We start from the raw sequence: 11575 nt of genomic DNA, 5'->3' as shown, positions 1-11575 counted from the left end.
GAGAGGAAGGCAGGGATGAACCCAGCCGGGAGGCCGAGGTGCGTGCATCCGCAGCTCCTCCCGCCCTCCGTCGAGGCCCCTTCCTGTGCGTCTCCAGAGGAAGTCCTCCCCTGTGCCCGCTATCTCCTTTCAGGCATCCGTGTCCCCTCAGGAAACGTCGGCGGGAGCCCCGGTCAGTGGTGGCAGGGACCTCCCTGCGTGTGACCTCGGCCCCCTCCTCCAAATGGCGACGCCCGGCGCCACCTGCAGCGTTGTAGTTACCATCCTTGTCATCGCGTGGAGGGGCACCGTGACGCGCTTCCCCACCAGCAGGTTGCGGGAGGTCCACAGTGCGGCCGTCACGCTTGTAAGGGTGAGCCAGAGTGCCTCGAATTCTTTGGATGGTAACTTTTCTACACCCTGGCCCACCCCGTTCACCGCTAACCGGTAACTTTGCGGGTGGACCTCCCCTGCTGGCAGGCTTGGGCATTCCAGGGGGCCGATCGCGGCCCACAGGTCCCTGGCCACGCTGCACTCCCAAAGGACGTGCCGCACGGTCTCAGGCTGGCCGCAGCCTGGCCGTGGGCACACTGCCGTTGCCCCCATGCCCCGGGAGTGCATCACCGCCCGGACCGGGAGGACTTCATGGGCCACCATCCAGGTAAGGTCCTTCTGTTTGTTCCGGAGGGCCGGGTGGGCCGCGTTCGCCCACACTCTCCGAGCCTCCGCCGTCGTCATCCCCACCACTCTGCTCACCTCCTCACGATCCTGAACAAGGGAGACCAGGGTTTTAGCATTTGTCATTTCTTGAACAGTGCATTTTTCCAACTCATACTTTTTTAAAAATTTCTTAATAAAAAGGTATTCGTGTGGCAGTTTAAAAGATACTGGCGTTCTTAAATCTGGTTTTAAAATGCCTATGGTTTGCAGATAGGACCCCATCCAGAACCGAGCCATAATGGCTGTCTTGGTCCTGGATGGGGATGTTGCGTACTCTATATGTGCTGCTGTAAATTTGCTGCCTAAAAACAGGTGGGGGTCTGGGAGCCCCTTCCCTCCATTTTCCGGTCTCTTCTTTACTGTCTCTCTTCTCAGGCGCTCCCACTTGGACCCCCACAGGAAGTAGAAGATCGCCCGATCCAAACCTAAAAGAAAGCTCCTTGGAGGACTAAAAACAGAGCACAGCAATAAAAGCAAAGGTAAAATCACCGCTTTTATCACTAAAATTTTCCCTTCTAAAGTCAATTGTCGTAGTCCCCACAGTCCAAGTCTCTGTCTAACTTTCCCTAAGGTTGTTGTCCAATTTCCGCTCCCTCCTCCTGCCCGGTCAAATTTCACCCCTAAAATCCTGATGTTTGTTTCTTTAAAATTTACCCCTAAAACAGTTGGTACGTTCGTCCATGGTCCAAAAAGCTGTGCCTCAGTCTTGTCTCGGTTCAGTTTGGCTCCAGAGGCCCTCCCAAACCATTCTGTTACCTCTAGGGTCCTCTGGGCCGACACCATGTCTGTGCATAAAACTGTCACGTCGTCCATGTATAATGAACATTTCACCGTCAGTCCCCCTGGCAGAGTCAGTCCATTGATCCATTGGTCCCTTCTCAAGATTTGCGCCAGTGGTTCCATGCATGTGACGAACAAGAGCGGGGATAAGGGACAACCCTGCCGTACTCCTGAGCGAATAGTGATCGCCTTGGAGAGGTGCCCATTTACCAAAATTCTGCTATTGATGTCGTTGTACAACAGGCCCACCCATGCTATAAACCTCCCGGGGAACCCCATCTTTTGCAGTACCTGAAACAGGTACTGGTGTGAGACCCGATCAAAAGCTTTTTCGAAATCTAAATTTAATGCTAATAACCGAATGTTTCTGTCTCTCACATAACAGATGGAGTCACGGATCAGGATCAAGTTGTCCGTGATCCTCCGCCCCGGCACTGCGCAAGCTTGATCTGGGTGAATCACGTCTTCTAAAACCAATGACATTCGTCTTGCTAAAATTCTGCTAAAAAGCTTACAATCGACGTTTAAAAGTGTGATAGGTCTCCAATTGCTGATCTCTGATTTTTCCCCTTTTTTGTGCAGCAGAGTCACTATCCCTGACCTAAAACTGTCAGGTAAAACGTCACAAGTCTGGAAGTCTGTAAAAATACATAAAAGGTCCCCTACTAAAATGTCCCAAAAGGTTTTGTAAAACTCCACGGGGAGCCCATCCTCTCCCGGGGACTTCCCTGTTTTAAAACCTTTTAAAACATTTTGTAGTTCCTCTGTCGTAAAATCTGTAGTTAAAAGTTCATCATCTTTAATTTTATTTTCCAATAAATTGGTCACTTCTTCCATTGTTGTTTTGTGTGTTTTCTTTTCACCATATAAATCTTCATAAAACCTTTCTACCACCCCCATGATCCCATGATTTGTATTCATTATTTTGTCTCCATCTTGTAATTTAGTAACCCCTCCTCCCCGCGCCACTGTTTTCTTGAAAAAATATCTTGTGCATTTTTCCCCTTCTTCTAGTTCCTGTTCTTTACAAGTCATTATATGTCTTTTGCTTACCTCCTCCATTAAAAGTCTAATTTCTTCTCTTACCTGTTTTATTTCCTCATTAAAATCAAACCCTTGGTTCACCAGATTGAAATACCTCTGTAACCTTCTTTGCAGCCCCATCATGCGCCTTTTCTGTTTTTTCTTTTTAAAAGTTCCCACCCTTTTAAAAAACGTCTTGGTCCTTCCCTTTACCATCTCCCACCACTGTGCACGTGAATCGTACCGGTCTTGGAGGGACTGCCAAAGTCTGTACTGCTCCCTGTATTCGTCTCTCACCCCTTCATCCTGCAGCAGGGAGCAGTTCAGCTTCCACAGCCCTCCCCCTATCGTCACATCTGTGGGGAAAGAAAGGGTGCAAGACAGTAAGGCGTGGTCTGAGAAAAACATGGGGATCAATCTAGCATCTGATGGTGGGCAGTCACGTGTGAAGATGTAGTCAATTCTAGAGGCCCGGGAACCATCACCACTCGACCAGGTGAAGCCCTCCTCCCGTGGATGCATGGTCCTGTAACAGTCCACTAAATTAAAATCAGTTATCAAATTTGCCAATCTTCCCGATGTTTTGTCTAGTTTAAAACTCTCTCCCACATTTCTCCTATCTTTTTTACTTAAAACACAATTAAAATCCCCACCCACTACTATCGGATCCCTCCCCAGCATGCGGGGCTGCAAATCCTCCAGCAAACCATATCTTTCCTCTTTCTCATTAAAACCATACACATTTAAGACTTTAAAATCCCTCCCTAAAAAATGCAAATTAGCTAAAATGGCCCGCCCATCACTCACCACAGTGCAGTCCTTCACCACAAGTCTAGGGTTATTTATTAGGATAGCAACACCATCTGACTTGTTGTAGTGCGACCCACTCCAGAGAGAGGGACCCGCAGCCCAGCGCTGCTCCCAGTCTCTGTATGATCTCAGGAAGGGGATTGCACATTCTTGTAATAAAATGATATCGGCTGTCACTGTTCCTAAAAAAGTCAGAATGCTCTGTGCTCTCAAAGGTGCTCTCACACTCCTCACATTAATGGTGGCGATCGTGAGAGACATGAGCACGTTTAAAAGGAGGTAAAACCACAACATTCTTGGTTGACCTAAAAGCAACTGGAACTAGAAACCTTTCAACACAATAAAATCCATTAAAACTAGTCTAAATCCATTCCTAAAACCATTTCCATTTTCCTCCTGCCAGGGTGAAAGAAGTCTAAAACTGGGATATCTTCTGTCCCTGATCGATCAGGAGTCGACGCTCTTCCTCTTGGTGGTAAGTGTAAAAACGATACCTCGTTCGGTGAACCACCCGGCCAGCAGGGGTCAGACCTCTCTGAGGGAGGGGTATCCTTATCTGCTGTAGCCCGCTGTTTCTTTTCATCCATCATTAAGGGGGACTCTGCCGGTCTCTTCCCCACTTGTGCGCTTGGGAGTGAGGTATCTAACTGTTTTTTCCCCCATTGTTCCACCAAGGGGGATTCTGCAGGCCTCTTGGATGCTTGTGCTCCTGGGAGAGAGTCTTCAGAGCTGCTCTCTAACCCTGGTATACTCACCTCTGACATTGTCTCAATAGAGGACCGCCCTTCTTCACTCCCTGTAGCCCCTCCCACCCCCTTTGCTCCTTGTTCCTCCCCTCCTGTTTCAGCCTCTTCCGGTTGCTCCACCCGTGAGCCCCTCCCTTCTTCCCCCTTGCCTGCCCCGCCCCCCTGATGTGTCTCGTTTCCCGCCAAAACCTCTGGCTCCGCCCCTTCTTCTCCGTCTCCCTTCTCTTGTTCTTCACCATGCTTCTTTTCGGCCATTTTTGTTACCCCTTCCCATGCTGCCTTGAGTTTGTTTGCGAAAGAATATGGACAATCTCTAAAGAGATGGTTTTTTCCCCCGCAAAGGTTACACAACCTACCATTCGGACATTCCTGAAAAGTGTGTCCAATTTCTCTACACTTACTGCACACAATTTGGGTACAAGCTTCGGCATAATGGTCCATTCCCCCACATTTACGGCACACTTTTGGCATGCCTTGATAATGTATGTACCCCCTATTTTCCCCCAACACAATTACCTGTGGCAGATGTTTCAACCCTAGGTACCCAGTCGTCCTCCCATTGTTTAATGGGTATTCTCCATGAACAGTTCCAGATATTATCTTCGTCCACGACTTTCACAGGTGGACCTACAACTTGACAAAACCGTCTTAGCCATGCACATATATCTTCTGAACATACTGTCTCATTGAACATCTTCACAATCACAGTTTTTCTGGCATGATCTGTTAATTTTTCAACCTTAAACATATCAAACTTTCCTTGTACTTCCTTAAACCTTTCCCAAAAAGTATTCAAATACACTGCATTCCTAAAACTGACATCAAACCCTTTGTTTTGGGGCAAAGTTATGAGGCAGTTTAAAGCTTCTGGGTGAAATTGTAAGGTTGTCTGGATTAGATTTCTAGAGAAATCTAACCTAGACATGTGAAACAGCTTTCCATTTACATCTTCTTCAAACAGGAACCTCACACTGTGGTGCCTCCTCATGCCTGCTCGTGGAGCAGACATGGTGGGAGGCACCACACCCCTTAAACCTTTCTAAAGGAGACTAAAATACCAGTAAAACAGTTAACCAGGGAATACTAAAACCAATTTAAACCACAATAAAACTCCTAATATAACAATCAAAAAATAATAATAATAATAATACCAACACTTACCTTACTAACCACAATCCTTTTCTTTGTTCCTCACCACATGCAAAATATATCTCCAGAGTCAAACGGCTGAAGCCACAAGGCTACAGTCAAGAAGGCTCCGGAGTCGATCCCAGTCCCGACCTTCTGATCTTAGCCAAAAGGCCGAGAAGCGATAACCTGAAATGGGCGCTGGCCTGGGCGCCGGCCTCGCCGGCACAGGCCTCCCCTCCGCGGAGACAGCGCCCTTCCTTCCTTCCAGCCGTACGTACGCTCACCCTTCCCTTCGTGCCACGCCCACCCCTACGTTTATACACATTCTCATTGTACAGATTGTTGCGGCCCTGCCCGGAGGCAGAGCGCTCCAAAAAATCAATTTGACTCTTTGACGTTCCCCTCCACGGAAATCTTTAGTAAAAGGCGAAAGATTTGTGCGTGAATGAAGAGAAACCCGAGCTATAGCCATGTAGGCTCAGGCGTCCCGCTACGCCAACCTAAAGCCTAGCTCGTTTGTTCGCGGTAACAAGGGAGGAGCCTGCGGGGCTGTGGCTTGTTGGCAACATCAGGCAGGCAGGCAGGCAGGGCTGGCAGGCTATAATGGAGAGAGAGAGAGAGAGAGAGAGGAGGGGAAAAAACAGTAACAATCTCAAAAAAAAAAAAAAAAAAAAAAAAAAAAGAACAAAAACGGAGGGAAAACTGCAAACCGCCGAAAGGGGAGTGGCCTCCGCTCGCACTGCATTTGTGACCAGCTGACAAGGCAGTGAGAGAGACAGAGACCACTCACTCCCCTTCATTCTTACTTATTCTGGTTTTTTTTAAAGGAGTGAGCGCTTTTGGCTGCTTTGTTTTATTTATTCACACAGACAGACAGACAGACAGAGACAGACAGACAAATCAACCAACAAATGTAAAAATAAAGTTTTATAATATATATATATATATATATATATATATATATATATATATATATATATATATATATATATATACATACACACACACACACACACACACACACACACATATTACAAATTCATTAAAATAAACAGGCTGATCATACCATACAACCAGCAACAAACTCTTTCTTTTCCACACGTTTAGGAAGGTGCACCGTTCCTGGAGGTACTGCAATACCAGGTCGATGCGTGGGGCGAACGGGGCAAGCCCCTGTTTCGCCTCCCTGTTCTAAAAATCCATTTAATATGAAGTCCTCATATAGAGGACGTATCAGATATTAAACTGATAAGAACAGATTTTTTTTTTTTTTTTTCACAATGTTTATTGAGTCTTTACACCAATAAATACAACGTCACTTTTATGTTAAAGAAGCAGCATACACATTAGATAAAAAGATGGTTAAAAGACACAATGGTCATGCATTTTAAAACCATTTTTACAATCTTTTCTCTTTTAAAAGCCACATCCTTGCATCTGTTAAAATAGTACATAAAAGGTTTTATTATAGAAGCATTTTAAAAGCCCTTAAAGTCCAAAACAGTTTAATATCATAAAACCTTTTCAATGTCAAATTCACTACTTTGTGTATTGTCCTTTTCAGATGTATTGCAAACCCTGCTCCCCCCCGTCCAAGACCACAAGGAGAGAGGAAGGCAGAGATGAACCCAGCCGGGAGGCCGAGGTGCGTGCATCCGCAGCTCCTCCCGCCCTCCGTCGAGGTCCCTTCCTGTGCGTCTCCAGAGGAAGTCCTCCCCTGAGCCCGCTGTCTCCTTTCAGGCATCCCTGTCCCCTCAGGAAACGTCGGCGGGAGCCCCGGTCGGTGGTGGCAGGGACCCCCCTGCGTGTGACCTCGGCCCCCTCCTCCAAATGGCGACGCCCGGCGCCACCTGCAGCGTTGTTGTTACCATCTTTTTCATAGCGTGGAGGGGCACCGTGACGCGCTTCCCCACCAGCAGGTTGCGGGAGGTCCACAGTGCGGCCGTCACGCTTGTAAGGGTGAGCCAGAGTGCCTTGAATTCTTTTGATGGTAACTTTTCTACACCCTGGCCCACCCCGTTCACCGCTAACCGGTAACTTTGCGGGTGGACCTCCCCTGCTGGCAGGCTTGGGCATTCCAGGGGGCCGATCGCGGCCCACAGGTCCCTGGCCACGCTGCACTCCCAAAGGACGTGCCGCACGGTCTCAGGCTGGCCGCAGCCTGGCCGTGGGCACACTGCCGTTGCCCCCATGCCCCGGGAGTGCATCACCGCCCGGACCGGGAGGACTTCATGGGCCACCATCCAGGTAAGGTCCTTCTGTTTGTTCCGGAGGGCCGGGTGGGCCGCGTTCGCCCACACTCTCCGAGCCTCCGCCGTCGTCATCCCCACCACTCTGCTCACCTCCTCACGATCCTGAACAAGGGAGACCAGGGTTTTAGCATTTGTCATTTCTTGAACAGTGCATTTTTCCAACTCATACTTTTTTAAAAATTTCTTAATAAAAAGGTATTCGTGTGGCAGTTTAAAAGATACTGGCGTTCTTAAATCTGGTTTTAAAATGCCTATGGTTTGCAGATAGGACCCCATCCAGAACCGAGCCATAATGGCTGTCTTGGTCCTGGATGGGGATGTTGCGTACTCTATATGTGCTGCTGTAAATTTGCTGCCTAAAAACAGGTGGGGGTCTGGGAGCCCCTTCCCTCCATTTTCCGGTCTCTTCTTTACTGTCTCTCTTCTCAGGCGCTCCCACTTGGACCCCCACAGGAAGTAGAAGATCGCCCGATCCAAACCTAAAAGAAAGCTCCTTGGAGGACTAAAAACAGAGCACAGCAATAAAAGCAAAGGTAAAATCACCGCTTTTATCACTAAAATTTTCCCTTCTAAAGTCAATTGTCGTAGTCCCCACAGTCCAAGTCTCTGTCTAACTTTCCCTAAGGTTGTTGTCCAATTTCCGCTCCCTCCTCCTGCCCGGTCAAATTTCACCCCTAAAATCCTGATGTTTGTTTCTTTAAAATTTACCCCTAAAACAGTTGGTACGTTCGTCCATGGTCCAAAGAGCTGTGCCTCAGTCTTGTTTCGGTTCAGTTTGGCTCCAGAGGCCCTCCCAAACCATTCTGTTACCTCTAGGGTCCTCTGGGCCGACACCATGTCTGTGCATAAAACTGTCACGTCGTCCATGTATAATGAACATTTCACCGTCAGTCCCCCTGGCAGAGTCAGTCCATTGATCCATTGGTCCCTTCTCAAGATTTGCGCCAGTGGTTCCATGCATGTGACGAACAAGAGCGGGGATAAGGGACAACCCTGCCGTACTCCTGAGCGAATAGTGATCGCCTTGGAGAGGTGCCCATTTACCAAAATTCTGCTATTGATGTCGTTGTACAACAGGCCCACCCATGCTATAAACCTCCCGGGGAACCCCATCTTTTGCAGTACCTGAAACAGGTACTGGTGTGAGACCCGATCAAAAGCTTTTTCGAAATCTAAATTTAATGCTAATAACCGAATGTTTCTGTCTCTCACATAACAGATGGAGTCACGGATCAGGATCAAGTTGTCCGTGATCCTCCGCCCCGGCACTGCGCAAGCTTGATCTGGGTGAATCACGTCTTCTAAAACCAATGACATTCGTCTTGCTAAAATTCTGCTAAAAAGCTTACAATCGACGTTTAAAAGTGTGATAGGTCTCCAATTGCTGATCTCTGATTTTTCCCCTTTTTTGTGCAGCAGAGTCACTATCCCTGACCTAAAACTGTCAGGTAAAACGTCACAAGTCTGGAAGTCTGTAAAAATACATAAAAGGTCCCCTACTAAAATGTCCCAAAAGGTTTTGTAAAACTCCACGGGGAGCCCATCCTCTCCCGGGGACTTCCCTGTTTTAAAACCTTTTAAAACATTTTGTAGTTCCTCTGTCGTAAAATCTGTAGTTAAAAGTTCATCATCTTTAATTTTATTTTCCAATAAATTGGTCACTTCTTCCATTGTTGTTTTGTGTGTTTTCTTTTCACCATATAAATCTTCATAAAACCTTTCTACCACCCCCATGATCCCATGATTTGTATTCATTATTTTGTCTCCATCTTGTAATTTAGTAACCCCTCCTCCCCGCGCCACTGTTTTCTTGAAAAAATATCTTGTGCATTTTTCCCCTTCTTCTAGTTCCTGTTCTTTACAAGTCATTATATGTCTTTTGCTTACCTCCTCCATTAAAAGTCTAATTTCTTCTCTTACCTGTTTTATTTCCTCATTAAAATCAAACCCTTGGTTCACCAGATTGAAATACCTCTGTAACCTTCTTTGCAGCCCCATCATGCGCCTTTTCTGTTTTTTCTTTTTAAAAGTTCCCACCCTTTTAAAAAACGTCTTGGTCCTTCCCTTTACCATCTCCCACCACTGTGCACGTGAATCGTACAGGTCTTGGAGGGACTGCCAAAGTCTGTACTGCTCCCTGTATTCGTCTCTCACCCCTTCATCCTGCAGCAGGGAGCAGTTCAGCTTCCACAGCCCTCCCCCTATCGTCACATCTGTGGGGAAAGAAAGGGTGCAAGACAGTAAGGCGTGGTCTGAGAAAAACATGGGGATCAATCTAGCATCTGATGGTGGGCAGTCACGTGTGAAGATGTAGTCAATTCTAGAGGCCCGGGAACCATCACCACTCGACCAGGTGAAGCCCTCCTCCCGTGGATGCATGGTCCTGTAACAGTCCACTAAATTAAAATCAGTTATCAAATTTGCCAATCTTCCCGATGTTTTGTCTAGTTTAAAACTCTCTCCCACATTTCTCCTATCTTTTTTACTTAAAACACAATTAAAATCCCCACCCACTACTATCGGATCCCTCCCCAGCATGTGGGGCTGCAAATCCTCCAGCAAACCATATCTTTCCTCTTTCTCATTAAAACCATACACGTTTAAGACTTTAAAATCCCTCCCTAAAAAATGCAAATTAGCTAAAATGGCCCGCCCATCACTCACCACAGTGCAGTCCTTCACCACAAGTCTAGGGTTATTTATTAGGATAGCAACACCATCTGACTTGTTGTAGTGCGACCCACTCCAGAGAGAGGGACCCGCAGCCCAGCGCTGCTCCCAGTCTCTGTATGATCTCAGGAAGGGGATTGCACATTCTTGTAATAAAATGATATCGGCTGTCACTGTTCCTAAAAAAGTCAGAATGCTCTGTGCTCTCAAAGGTGCTCTCACACTCCTCACATTAATGGTGGCGATCGTGAGAGACATGAGCACGTTTAAAAGGAGGTAAAACCACAACATTCTTGGTTGACCTAAAAGCAACTGGAACTAGAAACCTTTCAACACAATAAAATCCATTAAAACTAGTCTAAATCCATTCCTAAAACCATTTCCATTTTCCTCCTGCCAGGGTGAAAAAAGTCTAAAACTGGGATATCTTCTGTCCCTGATCGATCAGGAGTCGACGCTCTTCCTCTTGGTGGTAAGTGTAAAAACGATACCTCGTTCGGTGAACCACCCGGCCAGCAGGGGTCAGACCTCTCTGAAGGAGGGGTATCCTTATCTGCTGTAGCCCGCTGTTTCTTTTCATCCATCATTAAGGGGGACTCTGCCGGTCTCTTCCCCACTTGTGCGCTTGGGAGTGAGGTATCTAACTGTTTTTTCCCCCATTGTTCCACCAAGGGGGATTCTGCAGGCCTCTTGGATGCTTGTGCTCCTGGGAGAGAGTCTTCAGAGCTGCTCTCTAACCCTGGTATACTCACCTCTGACATTGTCTCAATAGAGGACCGCCCTTCTTCACTCCCTGTAGCCCCTCCCACCCCCTTTGCTCCTTGTTCCTCCCCTCCTGTTTCAGCCTCTTCCGGTTGCTCCACCCGTGAGCCCCTCCCTTCTTCCCCCTTGCCTGCCCCGCCCCCCTGATGTGTCTCGTTTCCCGCCAAAACCTCTGGCTCCGCCCCTTCTTCTCCGTCTCCCTTCTCTTGTTCTTCACCATGCTTCTTTTCGGCCATTTTTGTTACCCCTTCCCATGCTGCCTTGAGTTTGTTTGCGAAAGAATATGGACAATCTCTAAAGAGATGGTTTTTTCCCCCGCAAAGGTTACACAACCTACCATTCGGACATTCCTGAAAAGTGTGTCCAATTTCTCTACACTTACTGCACACAATTTGGGTACAAGCTTCGGCATAATGGTCCATTCCCCCACATTTACGGCACACTTTTGGCATGCCTTGATAATGTATGTACCCCCTATTTTCCCCCAACACAATTACCTGTGGCAGATGTTTCAACCCTAGGTACCCAGTCTCGTCCTCCCATTGTTTAATGGGTATTCTCCATGAACAGTTCCAAATATTATCTTCGTCCACGACTTTCACAGGTGGACCTACAACTTGACAAAACCGTCTTAGCCATGCACATATATCTTCTGAACATACTGTCTCATTGAACATCTTCACAATCACAGTTTTTCTGGCA

The 11575-nt window shown here is 47.3% G+C and overlaps 1 non-coding gene and 1 pseudogene across 1 annotated transcript; both read right to left on the bottom strand.

The window, feature by feature from the left end:
• Window positions 1–5535: 5535 nt before the first annotated feature.
• On the bottom strand, window positions 5536–5654 carry LOC143486695 (U5 spliceosomal RNA). The gene has a single exon (XR_013123626.1). It is a non-coding gene; the product is annotated as a U5 spliceosomal RNA (small nuclear RNA).
• Window positions 5655–6295: 641 nt separating this feature from the next.
• On the bottom strand, window positions 6296–6475 carry LOC143486614 (U2 spliceosomal RNA; annotated as a pseudogene).
• Window positions 6476–11575: the final 5100 nt, after the last annotated feature.

This window comes from Brachyhypopomus gauderio, unplaced genomic scaffold (genome assembly GCF_052324685.1).
Source record: "Brachyhypopomus gauderio isolate BG-103 unplaced genomic scaffold, BGAUD_0.2 sc44, whole genome shotgun sequence".
Taxonomy (NCBI): domain Eukaryota; kingdom Metazoa; phylum Chordata; class Actinopteri; order Gymnotiformes; family Hypopomidae; genus Brachyhypopomus; species Brachyhypopomus gauderio.
The sequence above is the reverse complement of the archived record's forward strand: the minus strand, read 5'-3'. Positions and strand labels throughout refer to the sequence as shown.